Raw genomic sequence first — 16182 nt, forward strand, 5'->3', positions numbered from 1 at the left:
GGGTCTTCTGGTCACAACAATGGAAAAAAAATGAATATACCCCCTGTACCACAACCAGGAAGCGATACGATAGGAATGTAAACGCTATCAAGTTCACACAACGAGTCAGCACTGAAATCCACATTCTTTTTCGGGGTGCAAACTCAAGACCTTATCCACTTGGAGCTGCTTCACCAGAGTTTCGTTCCTGAAAACATTGGGTAAAGCTGTTGGAGATTAAATCAATAAATCCTGGTCCAGGACTTCAAGGTGAGGGCATTAATTTTTTGAGGCTGTTCCAAAAAGAACCACACACTGAGCGGCTTAAGCAGCAGTTTGGTGGGGATGCCTCACAGTTTGGAAGGCTAGAAATCTATGAGGAAGGTGTTGACAGGGCTTTTTCCTTCAGAGGGCTGTGAGAGTCTGTTTCATGCCTACCCTGTAGTTTCTGGTGGTTTGCTGGCATTTAAAAAATCATTTCCTAGCTTGCAAAACACTCATCACTTTAAGTACATGTGATATTTTCCCATTGTGCATGTATGCCACTTCGTCCGCATTTCCTCTTTTTATATGGACACTATTGCCTTGGATTAGGGCCTATTTTAATGATGCCATGTTAACTCGATCATATCGTCTTCAAAGATTTATTTTCAAATAAAGTCATAGTCTGCAATACTAAGGGTTGTGACTTCGACATAATTTAACTTATAGGGAAATTTAGGTTTTTTTTTTTAAGTATCAGTGCTCTGGCTTTTGAAGCTATAACCTAATAATTTTCTTAATGACATCTCATCTCGCGCTGGAATTGATGTGTCAAGATGTTTCCAGTAATAGACCATGGAAATGAATTCAGTCTTTATTGTGTAACATACATGTCACTGTGGCTTAGAGACTAAGAGTGGCAGCCTGAGGCAATGCCCTACAGAGAATGAATCCTGTGAATCTAGGAGTGAGACTGGGCCGTACTGTTACTACAGGACTGGACCCAGATCACTCCAGGCTGGTCAATTGGCAGATGCCCTAGGATGAGGTTCCTCTATGCGGCTACGGATATCAGGAACTGCCAGGAAACAACCATGCTCTCTCCCATTTGGCAGAGCACAAAAGCATATGAGGTAGATAGAACTCTTTGTTGCCTAAGAACTCTGCTTCCCAAGGCAAAAAATACATACATACATACATACATAAATATCAGTTGAATTTGTCTTTGATCTCTCTACCTTTCTGTCCCACTTCCCAGTTCCTCTGTGCTATCATGGCATGTCCTTTCCATTTTCCCAACACCTGGGACAGAGCTCGGTCCCTCTTCTTGTAAAAGTAATTCTTTTACTTTTTGTTTTGTTTTGTTTTTGAGACAGGGTTTCTCTGTGTAGACCTGGCTGTCCTGGAACTCACTCAGGAGACCAGTCTGGCCTTGAACTCAGAGAACTACCTCCCACGTGCTGGGGTTAAAGGTGTGCAACACCACTGGCCAGTGAAAGTAATTCTTAATGAGAGAGCTAAAATCTATAGGTTCACATTTAGGTCTGAATGACTGCTAAGACTTCAGAGTTGTAGTAAGAGGGTTGCTTGTTTGGTTCTCAGTCATCTGGCTAGCTTAGACCCAAAATAATCACAGAGAAACTGTATTAATTAAATCATTGCCTGGCCCATTAGCTCTAGCTTCTTATTGGCTATCTCTTACATATTAGTTTAACCCATCTCCACTAATCTGTATATTACCATGAGGTCATATACCATATGACCAGCAAAGTTTCAGCATTTCTATCCCAGCAGCAAATCCATGGCGTCCCTCTGACTCCTCCCTCCTCTTCCCATGCTGTAGGCTCAAAGCAGTTCTTTATTCATTAACCAATAAAAGCAACACATAGACAGAAGGACTTCCCACACCACAGGGTGGCTTCTATTTTAATGTAGCACAGATGATTAGTAAGGCCTCTCATCCGAGGAGCGAAGTTCTAAGGCTGTAAGATGGATCCTTCAGGCCCTTCAGGCACCTCTTTTATTAACTAATCAGTCCCTAAATTAAAATTAATTCATCTTCTACAGTGGTCCAGAGATGTGCTGGCCACATTAGCAGTTTTCTTTATTTCTAGGAAGAGGTATGAAAGAAAGTAATGTGCATATAACCCAAACTTGTCTGCAGTGTCCAACCTACCTGCACCTGTGCTCCTTGATTCCATCTGTCCAGGCTCTGACAGGATGGGCCTTCTCTGCAGTCACTGTCCAGTCCCTTTCCTTGGTTGGTTTGGAGACATAAACGCCAATTCTGTTCATTCTTAGGTGTTTCCTTTCCTCTGCGATCTCTACAACAGTGTCAAGTAATGCTGAACCACTGTAGAGGAAAGGCTTCCTCCTTCTCAGAATGAAATTCCCCAGTTTCTCTTGATGACCCACTTTCTCCCCCAGCCTTTTGACTAACCCAAAGAGGAGCAGAGTATAGAGCCTGGCACAGGTATAGGTTAGGAGCCTGGAAGAGTTGGTGAAGACGGCCCTGACTGAACATTTCATGGATGACTCAACTCTCCTCTGTCCATCATGGTGCAGAGACATAGCTTACTCAGTCCCTGAAGGTGACCACCAGCTACCAGGAGGCATCCATGGCAGAGAGTTGAACCCATCACCCTGAACTTCACAGTATCTTCAGGGGAACAGGCAGGACTACCTGAAAATTCTGGCTCGGTTATCTCTTTTTCTCTGGCAATTAGCCTCACATTTGTGTAGACCACATTGACAAGTGGTAGACCTGGGCGATAGGACCAGCAGATTATTATCAGATTATTATAGCAGATTCATAATGCAGAGAGAAATACATTCCAGCAAGGCAAAGTGACGTGAATGGAGAGTTCTTAATAAACATCACATGTTTACAGACACTTAATTCTTTATATTGTTAACCCAGAGGCTAATTTATTCCAGTTTAAAAATTGCTTTACTTGAAAAGAATGTCTGGGGAGCTAGGAATTCCTGGGAGACTAACCCAAAAATCACAACTAACTAGCTTCTCCAGCTTCTCTGGAACAAATACATTTTTAACCTGATTTTCAGCTCAGCAACTTTCTTTGGCCTTGGGATCCAGCCGGTGCCATTACTTGAGTTGATAACTCTCATGGAGAATGGAAGGATGAAGATTCAATTCTTTAAAAACAAGATTTATGTTCTCAGCAGACTTACCAAGGCATGAAATTCCCATTTGGTTGGGTGAATTCTTTCATGGCTATGCTGAAATTTGTTGCTGGCTTGCTGGCTGCCCACCCACACCCTTCCTTTTAGTAAATAATGATGTTTAAATAATTTTTGCACTAAAAAGGCAAATACACCAGCCCTTCCCAACATCATAACCTCTCATTCTAGAAACATATCTAAAATTGTAGTCTCTCGAGTTAGGGAATTGACTCACTTGGCCAAGTGCTTGTTACATGGATATGAAGTCCTGAGGTCAGTCAGAAGCTAGGCATGGATCCCTGAGGATCAGTGAGCGCCAGGTTCAGTGAGACTTTGCCTCAAAAATTAATGTGCTGAGTGATTAACGAAGACATTCATGTCAACCTCCACACTACATGCTTGGGAGCGCATGTCTGTATGCAACCCGCCACCCCAAGTACCTACCTATTATTAACACATTTCTGTTCAAAGCCAATAGTTTTTCATATGTATGTCCAGTGGTCTACTAAGATTAAATAGTATTCCAGTCACCTATCCATCATCTGCCTGTATCCATACCAACCCACCAACCATCTATTATTATATCTATCATTAACCTGATTCTTTGTAATGGCTATACAACATTTATTTTATGAATATTTCATGATTTTAGTTAGGTAGGTCACTGTTGACTTTGCATGTTTTGCCTGAAGTGCTTTCTGACATGTGCGTAGGAGAGGATGCAACAATTTTATTTTGAATTTTATTTTGATAATAGAGCATAACCTTCTAGATTGGTGGGATAACAATGGGGCTCCTGCAAAAGCGGGGTGGGAAAAGGAGAGGCGTGGAAGTGGGCAGTGTCTAGCGGGAAACAGGGTGAAGTATTGCTGCATGTTATGATTTCATTCTTTTCTCTATTTTCTTTGGAAATTCTAAGCAAAACAGATGTTGTTGACAAATACATTCAGTGCTTACTCACTATTCAGCAAAGATTATTGTATATCTTCTATGTACTGGGCACTGGTTTAGGTGCTAAGGAGAGAGCAGTGGACAAAACAATGCCTTTGCTATAATGCTGCTTGCATTTGTGGGAGAGAATAGAATTACAATCTAGGGCACAGCGGATTTGTCTGAAGACAACTAAAGCAGGCCAGGGAACTTGGGAGAAATGGAGGCTGTTGGAGCCACATTCTGGAGAGGGCCAACAGATGATGCTCACTGCAAGAGTGAGCACTGAGGCCCCCTGCCAATCAGTACCTGATGGCCTCTCGAGCACTCCTATTCACATTTACACGCTGGGAAGTCCCACTGCTCTCCCCACAGCCAACAATAAAGGGCAGTCTCTTTCCCATTTGCCGGAAACGTGTTAGGGGAGGATAAAGGTATGAACATAGATACAACCTGAATAAGGGGAAGGTTGCCTTAGGGATATTGTGAATATTCCCCTAGTAGATTAATTCAACACCCCTGAATTACCATAGGGTTTCTCATCATTCACTGTTTAGCAGGGGGCAGGGAGAATTATTCATTATTAAACATGAGCTGAAATGAAAACGCCACACTTTGTAAAACAAGCAAGGTTACCTACTATGGTAACTGCTTGCAGAGTTTTAATCTGTCTGCAGCATGGCTAATTAATTTGCTCCGAGCTTCACTGGAATTCTTATTTGAGATGATTGTCTTGGTAACTGAATGCTTCGCAGAGAGCAGGAACATTAGAAATGCCATTTAGGGGCTGCTGTAACAATCGGAGCCCTCTCCGGGGCTTTCCCTGTCTGCAGCAGTCAGTACTACTCCTGGCCCCTGTCTAGTGATCCCAGCATTGCAGGGTGGGTACAGTTTACTGGAGGCTGCACAGTATCAACTACGATATGGTGTTGTGGTTGGCATAGGTCAGACCTGTATAGGATCTCATATTTTCTGTAACCCCGAGTGTTTAATGACACTGTTTCCTTAACTGTAAACTTGGAGTCATTTTAGTACCAGAAATACTGCAAAGACTACAGTAGATGCACTTCTAAAGCCCCCAGTTCATGCCACTAAGTGAATCAAGTGCTTCCTTCTCTACATTCCCCTTCTTCTCTTCTCTTCATTTGAAATCACCACTGCCACCATTAGCAACATCACACTTCCTTCTTGTGTTTGTTTTTTATGTATTCAATTTGTGCATTGAGATTTTAAGTACCGTGTCCAAGTTGGGCAAAGTATAAAGGACAATATTGGTATAACCATCTTCTAAGGCCTCAAAGAAGCAAGAAACTGGGTGAGCTGTGCCCTGGTCAGGCCTTCGCTGGGACTTTGCTGTGACCATTTGACTAGAGGAAGTCCTTTCTCACTGGCACCCACTCTCCTCCTTGGTAGGATAGAGAGAAATTAATATCTCTCAGGTTCCATCCCATTCTCAAAGAAATGGTATCTAAGTAAGTGTCTACAGTTGGATAAATTAGGGTGTGTTTGCCAGGGAATAGGGAAGAACAATTAGCAATTCCTTAATCAAATTGGATAGACTTGGAAAAATTAAAGAAATCTTAGCAAACCATATCTGGTATTATCTATGAAAGATTTTGCAACCAAGTTGGAGTATTTTGTTTTTGTATCTTCTAAACTGAGCTAATTTCCTAGTACACTTAGGTGTATATAGTGCCCTTAACAACAGTGGACATTTTCCAAGGTCAAAGTGATATCTTATAAATCTTTGTTTCTCCTGGATTAATAGCTTGCTATTTTGCTAAATGAGTGTCTGTCACTGTAAGTGAAAAATAAGAAAACAATAGAGGATCCTGGGCAATCATCGTATTATCCAATACTATACCACCTTTATGTCTTCGGTCTCCCAGCAACTTATAAATTACTACATTGTTGAGATTTCTATTTTAGTCTAATGGTTTGCATATATAATTCCTTGGAAGCTCTTAGCATCACAATAGTTATTAAATAACAATTAACCTTGTGAACAAAGGAGAAGTCACAAGTGTTATTTATCACTTTGCCAGTTTCAATAAAGATCTACTGTGCTAATAGTTTTTCATAGAGACAGCTGCCATCAGTTAAGTAAAAACATCATTAAGTTGCAGCCATAAGTATCAATAGTGAGAGAAGCTACTAGTTTTCTGCTTGCTGACAGGCATTAACGGGTTTATGAGAATCCATCCTGATAGCTTTCTGTTGTATTGAGGTATTTTATGGCTGCCTGTTGAACACATCCACATCCACAAATGTTTATTGACTCTTATTGTTGAGTGACATGTTAACAACCTATTACCAAATAAATGTTTTTCAAACTGTGGCCAAAGATCTTTTAGGAGATTCTGTGAGTCCTTTGAGGGACTTTCTGAATGTTGGAAGGTCAGTGACAGTGCAGGGTTTTCTGCATGAAACAATAGGACGTTTCAGCTAAATTTTTGACTTCGTTGTCTTAGATCAGAATTCATTTTGGTATAGTCCTTGTAATGTGGAATGTCACAGGTGTACAAATCAGTCTTATAAAGTCATAAACCCAGTTACATATCACCAATAATATGATGTAATGACTACTGTTTTTAAATAATTTTTTCATACATTAGGATCATACTTTTTCTTCCTTAACTCTTCCCAGATCCTCCCACTTTCCAATCATCCAACTCCATGCTTTTTCTTTCTCTCTTTAGAAAACAAACAGCCAAACAAACAAAGAAAAAACAGGAAAAGAGAATTAAACAAAGAAACCACATACACAGATCATACCCCTACATACACAAAACCAAAACCCTAAAAATTTAAATTCTGAAACTATAATATAAACAAGTAGAAGACCTGTAATACAAAAAAAAACAAATAAAGCAATATAAGTCAAAAACCTACAAAAATGGCATTGAGTTTGCTTTGTGTTGGCCAACTACTGTTGGACAAAGGGGTTACCACTAAATTTGTTTACATTCCTAGTAAGACTCCATTGGAGAAAACTTTTTTTTCTTTGTAAATGGATATCAACTGCAGATAGCTTCTTGCATGGGGATGGGAGCCCTGTCCACTTCCCACTCTCGCACTGGGACCCTGTCTGACTTGAGCCTGTGCCTGTGACTACAGTCTCTGTGAGTTCATACGTGCATCAGTACTGTTGTGTCTGAGAGGCAGTTTTCTTGGCTGTGTCATCCATCTCTTTGGCTCTTAGAATCATTATGCCTCCTCTTCTGCACGAAGGGGAAGGGTTTGATGAAGACATTGCATTTCGGAATAAGTGTTCAAGGTCTCTCACTCTCTGTATGTTGTCCAGTTGTGGGTCTCTATGTCAGTCCCCACCTCCTGCAAGAAGGTTCTCTGATGATCGGTGAATGAGGTACTGATCTTTGGATATAGTAAAATGTTATAAGGAATCATTTTATTGCTATGTTCCTTTAGCAAAACAATGCCATTTGGTTTTCCCCCTAGGCTCATAGCCTATCTAGTCTCAGGTTCTTGGATACAGGAGCAGTATTAGGCATGGGTTCCATCTAGTACCAGTTCTAAACCTGTGGGTCATGACCCCTTTGGGGATTGAAAAATCCTTTCACAGGGGTTTCTGTGGTGGTTTGAATGTAAGTGGCTTCATAAGCTCATAGGGAGTGGCACTATTAGGAGGTATTTTTGTTTGGAGTAGGTATGGCCTTGTTGAAGGAAGTGTGTCACTGTGGGGGTGGACTTTGAGGTCTTATATACGCTCAAGCCAAGCCCAGTGTCTTAGACCACCTCCTGTTGCATGTGCAAGATGCAGAATTCTCAGCTACCTCTCCAGCACATGTTTGCCTGCATGCTACCATGTCCCACAGTGATGACAATGGACTAAGCTATAAGTCACCCAATTAAATTTTTCCTTTATAATAGTTGCCATGGTCATGTTGTCAAACCCCTAAGAACGTCACCTAAAACCACTGGAAAACACAAATATCTACATTATAATTCAGTAGCAAAATTAGTTGTGAAGCAGTCCCCATAACCCGAGGAACTATATTAAAGGGTCAAAACATTAGGAAGGTTGAGAAGCCCTGATCTGGTGACATGGGCCTTACATCTAAGCAGAGAGTGGTTGGTAACCCTTACAACACTTGTGTTTCTCTTGCACCAGTGTATCACGCAGGCAGGTCAGGTCACATGATTTGTCTCTGGGTTGGTGGTTACCTTTCTCCTCTTGTGGAATGCAGAGTACCTTCCAGGATCGTGAACACTAGTGTGAACAGTAGGTATGAAGACTCTAGTTAGGCACTGCTGACTCAACTTCTGTTTAGTAAAATATCTAAGTATTGTCTTCAGCAATAGGGCCTTACCATCGGTTTTGGGGAGCAAAAAATAGTTTGGCAATAGTCTGAGATGTTCAAGGGTGTTCATGAGGCTCTTCGGCCAACAATTCAACTAGATGTAACCAATTCCTGGCACTGGATATTTCACTTGGTGGTTAATCTATCTAGTTGGCACACTGTCATCTCTATTATTTGGAGACTCCTTTGAACTTCTTTTATATATGCGTACATTTTATGACCCTTTTACAGGTCTACAGTTCTACTGTTTCCACATGGGCCTTCAAATTGCCCTTAGTGTTGGTTGGGCTCTGTAATAACTTCCTTCTTTCTCCCCATCTAAGATTCCCATTCCAGGATTCCCCTTGTATCCTGGATATATATATATATCCAGTATATAGTATTCTTTATAACTATAAATTCTATTATCCCTTCCTTGGGAGATCTTCTCCTCCTCCCTAGTCCTGCACTCCATATCTAACCTCTGAGATTACTTCTATCAAAAGTTTAAAAGCTGACATTCATATACACACACACACACACACACACACACACACACACACACAATCTTTGTTTATATGGGTCTGGGTTATCTCACTTGGGATATTTTTTTCTAGCTCCATTCATTTTAACTGTGCATTTCATAATTTCATTTTTAAATAGTTGAATAATAGTCCATCATGTAAATGTACAACACTTTCATTATCCATTCATCAGCTGATAAACATCTAGCTATTTCCAATTTCTGGCTATTATGAATAGAGCAGCAATGAATATGGATGAGCAAGTATCTCTAGGATGTAGGATGTAAAGTCCTTTCAGTATAGACCTGAGTGGTAGAGCTGGATCTTGAGGTAGATATTTCCAGATTTCTGAGAAACCACTACACTGATTTCCATGGTGCCCAAACAAGTTCTTGCTTTCATCATTAATAAGTGTTCCCCTTTCCCCAAAAACCTGTCAGCATGGGCTGTCATTGGTTTTATTGCTCTTGGCCGTTAAGACTAGTGCACAATAAAATCTCAAAGTAGTTTTAATTTGCAATCCCTGATGACTAAGGATGTTGAACTTTTCTTAAAGCATTTCTTGGCCTTTGTGTTTCGTCTTTTGAGAACTCTCAGCTTACTCCTGGACCTCATTTTTTAATTGGGCTATGTGTTTTTTGATGCCAGATTTTGCTGTTGTTGTTCTTTGTATATTTTAGACACTAACTCTCATCAGATGTGTAATTGGTAAAGATCTTTGCCCATTTTGCAGCCGGTTGCTTTGTCCAGGTGACAGTGTCCTTTGCCATGTGGATGCTTTTCAGTTTCATGAGATCCCATTTTTAATTGTTTTTCTTGGGCCTGGCCTATCAGTGTCCTCTTCAGAAAGTCTTTTCCTGTGCCAATGAGTTCAAGGCTATCCCCACTTTCTCTTCTTACAGAGTCTGGGTATTGGGCTTATGTGGGCATCCTTGATCCTTTTGGAGTTGAGTTTTGTGCAGGGTGATTAATATAGACCTATTTGGATTCTTCTACATCCAGTCATCCAGTCTGACGAGCACCACTTGTTGAATATGTTGCCTTTTTATTCCCAGTGTGTACTATGGTCTTCTTTGTTTTAAAAAGAGTCAGGTGCCATAGGTATGTGAACTTATGTCTGGTCTTCAATTCTATTTTATTGATCAATATGTCTATTTTTATGCCAACACCATACTGTTTTTATTTTTATTACTATAGCTCTGTAATACAACTTAAAATCTGGGATAGTGATACCTCCAACTATTCTTTTACTTCTTCAGGTTTATATTAATTATCCTGGGTTTTTTTGTTTTTCCATATTAAGTGAAACTGAAAAGAATTGGGTTGGATGGAAATTATGGTGAATCTATAGACTGCTTTTGATAAGATAGCCATTTTTGATATATTAATTCTACTAATCCATAAGCATGAGACATCTTTCCATTTTGTGATGTCTTCCTCAGTTTCTTTTTGTTTTTCAGTCTGTTCATGTTGTGGGTTGGTTTTTACCAAGTTATGTATGTTTGAACCACCCCTGAATCTCTAAGATAAAACCAACTTGATTGTGGTATATAATCTTTTTGAAATGTCCTTGGATTTGTTACTGTTTGAAAAATTTTGCACCTATGTTCATAAGGGATATTAGTCTGTAATTTTTTTGATTGGGTCTTTGTGTGGTTTAGGTATCAGGGTAATTGGGGTCTCATAAAAATACTGGAAAATGGTCTTTTATTTTCTCTTTTGCAGACTAATTCAAACAGTTTTGACATTAATTCTTTAAGGTCTGGTAGATTTCTGAACTGAATCTATCTGGTCCTGGGCTTTTTTGGGAAGAGAATTTTAATTACTGCTTCTATTTCACTAGGGGCTATAGGCCTTTTGTGCATTGCATGTCTTATCTTGATGTAACTTTGATAAGTTGTATATATTAAGAAATCATCCATTTCTTTTAGGCTTTCTAGTTTGGAGGAGAACAGATTTTTAAAATATATTTTTACAATTCTCTCAGGTTCCTTGGTGTCTGCTGTGATGTCTTACTTTTTTTAATTTCTAATTTTATTTATGTGTATCTTCTATCTCCATCTTTCAGTTAGTTTGAATAAAGGTTTAACAGTCTTATTGATTTTCTCAAATAACCAACTCTTAATGTCATTGATTCTTTGTATTCTTTGTTTGCTTATTTTTATTTAATTAGTGCTAGCTCCGAGTTTGATTATTTCTTGATGTCTACTATTTTTGAATGTTATTTCTTCTTGTTGTCCTAGAGCTTTCAAGTGGGCCACTAAATTGCTAATATGAGATATCTCCAATTTTTTGATGTAGGCACTTAGGGCTATGAACTTGTCTCTTAGAACAGTCTTCATTGCGTCCTGTAGGCAGAAGTTTCTGTCCCGCCGGGTTTCTGCAGTCGTTCAGTCCCAAAGAAACACACAGAGGCTTATTAATTATAAACTGTTTGGCCTATTAGCTCAGGATTGTTATTAGCTAGCTGATACAACTTAAAATAACCCATAATTCTTGTCTATGTTTAGCCACGTGGCTTGGTACCTTTTCTCAGTGCAGCATTTTCATCTTGCTTCCTTAGCATCTGGGTGGCATCTGCAGACTGAACCTTTTCTCTTCCCAGAAGTCTCCTATTCTGATTGCACTGCTTATTCTTCCTGCCTGGTTCCTGGTCAATCAGTGTTTTATTAAACCAGTACAAGTGACAGATCTTTACAGGGTGCAAGAGCTTTAGCCCAGAAGAAGCATGGGGGCCTGGCTGAGAAAGAGACGATGATTGGACGTCCTCACCTGACTGGCCCGCAGTCCACAGCGATGGCTCTGTCCCCAGCTCTTGGCCATGGACTCTCCTCGGAGCCCCTCACTCATCCCCTGGGTGCCCCTAGGGAGCTGGATGTCGCTGGATGTACCATCATGCCTGCAGGGGAGACGAACAGGTCAGAGCAGGCCCAGGCCTCCTTGGGCCCTCCTGAACACACATCACAGGTGAACTGAAGGACACTGAGCCTGCCAGCAGCGCCCCAGGATTATCCCTGGCCTCTTCCCGTGAGCATCAAGATGGGGCAAGCGCTGTGAGGACCTGCTCACGTTGGGGCTCAGCCGCTGGAAACATTTAGCAGCTTACCACCGAAGGCATCTCCGGAAGCCTTAGGAAAAGAAGAGACAAGCATCTCCCAGTCCACCGGATATGATGCTGGAGGTGGATCCCGGGGTCCCTGCTTCTGCTTCCAGGCGACCCCTGACGCTCTTCTTTCTCCTTCTCTTCCTTCTTCTGGCGGGTGCCACATTGTTGCTGCCCTTGTCAGGAGTCCCCTGCTGTTCTCATGCCTGATGGGCCAGAACACCCTACCTGGTGTTCAGCTGTGTCAATGGTCTTCCTCCAATCTGAGTCCATGTCCCAGACATGTGTATTAAATGGTTACTTTAAAAAAAAAAAAAGAGCATTAGCCCACAGCAGTGTCCTATAGATTTAGGTATGTTGTATTTTCATTTTAATTCAATCCTAAACAGTTTTCAATTTTCTACTTAATTTCTGTCCTGACCCTGTCTTCACTCAGTAATATGTTCAGTTTCCATGAACTTACATGTTTTCTGTTGTTGATATACGGCACTAATCCAAGGTGATCAGAGAGGATGCAGGGTGCTCTTTCAGTTTCCTTATGTCTGTTGAGGCTCACTTTGTGTCCAAGTATGTGATCAGTTTTGTAGAAATTTCATCAGCTGCTGAAGGGAAAGTATTTTCTTCGGTGCTTGGGTGAATGTTCTGTAAATATCTGCTAGATCCATTTGTTTTATGTTGCTATTTAACTCTAAAATTTCCCTATTGAGTTTTTATTTGGATAACCTGTTGATTGATGAGACTTTGGTTTCAAAGTCACTCACTGTAACTGTAGGAGGGTCAATGTGTGGTTTTAGCTATAGCAATTTTTCAAAATGAACTTGAGTACCCGGTGTTTGGTGCATAAATGTTTAGAATTTCAAAATACTCTTGGTGGATTTTCCTTTGATTAGTTTTTATTTGAAGTCTGTTATTAAAATATCTATACTTTCTTGCTTCTTGGGTTCGTTTGCTGGGAATACCATTTTTCATCCTTCTACCCTGAGGTGATGTCTATCCTTGATGGTGGGTATTTCTTGGTTGCATCAGAAAGATGGCTCATATTTTCTAATCTAATCTGTTAGTCTGTTTTTTTTTTGTCATGGGATGTGTAGTTATGACCACTACATTGAAAGTTAGCAATACACAGTGTTTACTGATTCCTGTTATGTAGTTGTTATAGTATGGGTTTCCCCCTTCTTTTGATTTACTGCTCTGGGATTATTTATTCCTTGGGTTTTATTTTTTATGTGTGACTAACCTCTTTAGACTAAAGTTTTCATCTAGAGCCTTCTGTAGAGCTGGATTAGTAGGCAAATATAGTTTAAATTTGGTTTTAAATGTTTTTTTTTCTTTATCTGTTGTGATTGATAGTTTTGCTGGGTATAGTAGTCTGAGCTGGCAGCTGTTGTCTCTGAAGAGTTTGCATGGCATCTCCTTAGGCCCTTCTAGCTTTCAGAGTTCCATTGTGAAGTCAGGTGTTATACTAATGGGCCTGCCTTTATATGTTACTTGGTCTTTTTCTCTTGCAGCTTTTATGTCCTCTCTTTGTTCTATATAATTAGTGTTTAGATTATGTGAATTTCTTTTCTGGTCCTGGCTATTTGGTGTTTGTATGCTCTTGTACATTGATAGGTACCTTTGTCTTTAGGTTGGGGGAGAATTTTCTATGATTTTGTTACAGATGTTTTCTGCAGGTTTGACCTGGATTTTTTTCTCTTTCCTCTATTTCTATTACACATAGATTTTGTCTTTTCATAGTATCCCAGATTTTTGTGATTGGATTTTTTTTTTTTAGATTTAACATTTTCTTTCACTGAGGCATCCATTTCTTCTACCTTGTCAAAGCTGGATATTCTCTCTTCTGTCTTGTCTGAGCCTTCTCTCTGAGGTTTTTGATATCCTAAATTTTTTATTTCTAGTTTTATTTCAGTTTGGGTTTTCTTTTAGTAATTCTATTTCTACTTTTATGTCTCATGAACTGCTTTATATAATTTCACTGTACTGTTTTTTTTGTGATCTTCATTAAGGGATTCATTTATATTCTTTAAGGTCCTTTAACACATTCATGGCTGCTATTTCGAAATCCTTGTCTTGTGTTTCAGCTATATTGCAATTCGTAGCTACTGGGTTCTGGTGAAGGCATATTGTCTTGGCTATTCAGCTTTGTGTTTTGTGTGTGCCTTTGGAGTTAGGATGATTGACGTGATTTTAGGTGTTGCTATCTGGTCTTGTCTTTTTTGGGTATGTGTTCCATTCCTTGGTTTCTGTTGTCCCTTCTGGATCTTAAGAAAGTGTTGTGGCTGTGGGTTTCCTGGCAGAGAGTGCCTGTGCAGGTTGTTGAGCAGCAGAAAATAGAGATAGGCCAGGAGAAAAGACTAACAGGGGCTGAGGGAAAGAGCTTGGGGTATCTTATTCACACTAAAAGATGAGGTACCCAGGGAGATGGAGGTGAACAGGAGAAGGGGCAGCTGAAATTAGGCTGCAATAGAACAAAAACGTACTTCTGGAGAGACCCTGATAAAGAGCTAGGGGAACCTGGTTCCGTACCAAGTGGTGGAGTTTCTAGTGAATGGGGTTGAAATGGGATAAGGGATGCTTCTGAGCAGGTGGATGCAGGGCTGAGGGTGAGCCTGGAGAGATGAGAGTGGGAATTATCTACCCAAGGACAAGCCAGGTGTGGCCACCAGAGATCCCAGGTAGAGGGTGTTTCTAGGTAGCAGCGACCGACACAAGAAATAGGGATGGGCTAGAAGTTAAGGCTGAGGGAGTCCTCAGCATCCTCACTAAGAGGTGGGATCTATAACAGCAACCCTTGATCTTTACTCATTTCAACCCCTATTCCTGGCACAGTATTTTCTCATTTCCCATTTTATTCACTTACCATACTGTTGGAGTTTTATGCATATTTATTACTTTTACACTTAGAAGTTAAAGCTATTTCCTAGACGTCTGATTAAGCTGGTATAAGTTCTTAGGAGCATTTGGCTTGTCTCCCTAACCCAGCATTACATCGGAGTGTTATGACTTGAAAATATGTATTACCAAAAGTTCTAAAGAGAAATGCTTAGAAATGCAGTTCTCAATTTGCTGTGCATTCTCCTTCTCGAATAAGAAAGTAAATATCTGTAGCTTCAACTCTGATGGATGAAGAGAGAATTTGAGAGTGACCAAGGCATAGATTTCCTGCGCCTCACTCTGTCTGAGACTCATCTCACAGTTGTTATATCCTTCAGTTTGACTTCAAATCTTCACCCTGGAATGGTATTGCAGTCCAGTAAAGGGTGAGTTCATTTATCTTATTTATTTTACTGTTACCTGGCATATACGTCTCTTGAAGGTGCTGTGGCAGGCATATAGCTTTCAAACCAGAAATCTATTCTGTAATGCTTTTAGAGGCTGTCACGTACAACTCCAAGGCCTCACCAGAGTTGAACTTCCTCCATGGCCACAGAAAGAGATCTTTCCTTTCCTCATTCAGCTGCTGAAGTTCTTGGCTGGTGGGTTAATTTCTGCTTCTGTTTTCACACAGCTTTTTCCTCCATATCTTCTCACTTTGAGATGTCACCTGAATTTAGCGACCACTCAAGTAACCCAGGATCATCTAGTGAAGGCATATTGTCTCAGCTATTCAGTTTTGCATTTTGTGCAGGCCTCTGGAGTTAGGATAATGCGAGTGATTTTAGGTGTTGCTACCTGGTCTCATCTTTGCCGGCTGAGTGTTCCTCTTCCTGGTTTCTGTTGTCCCTTCTGGATCTTAGGAAAGTGCTGTGGCTGTGGGTTCCCTAGCAGAGTGCCTTTGCAGATTGGTGAGCAGCGGGAAATAGAGGTAGGCTGGGAGAAAAGGTTGAGAGGGGCTGAGGGAAAGATCTCGGGGTATCTTGTTCATACCAAGAGATGGGGTCCCCAGGGAGACAGTTAACCATATTGACAAAGTTTGTTTTCCAAAGAAGGTAACTTTTAGTTAACAGGTGATAATCATAGGCTCTGGGAATTAAGAAATAGGATCCCTGTGGGAAGTTGGGCTAATTCAACCTACTATATTTGGTAACTAAAAGAAAATTCATAATTTTAAAACAAATGACAGTTGAATGGACTGCATTTTCTCCTTTGTTGAAATGTTGCTTTGCTGGCTCTGGAGTGCAGGGCCACACACCTGGTTTGGCTTTTCCCACTGAGATTTGGTTAGGACAAAGCTTCCACA

This window comes from Myodes glareolus, chromosome 11 (genome assembly GCF_982192425.1).
Source record: "Myodes glareolus chromosome 11, mMyoGla1.1, whole genome shotgun sequence".
Classification (NCBI taxonomy): Eukaryota; Metazoa; Chordata; class Mammalia; order Rodentia; family Cricetidae; genus Myodes; species Myodes glareolus.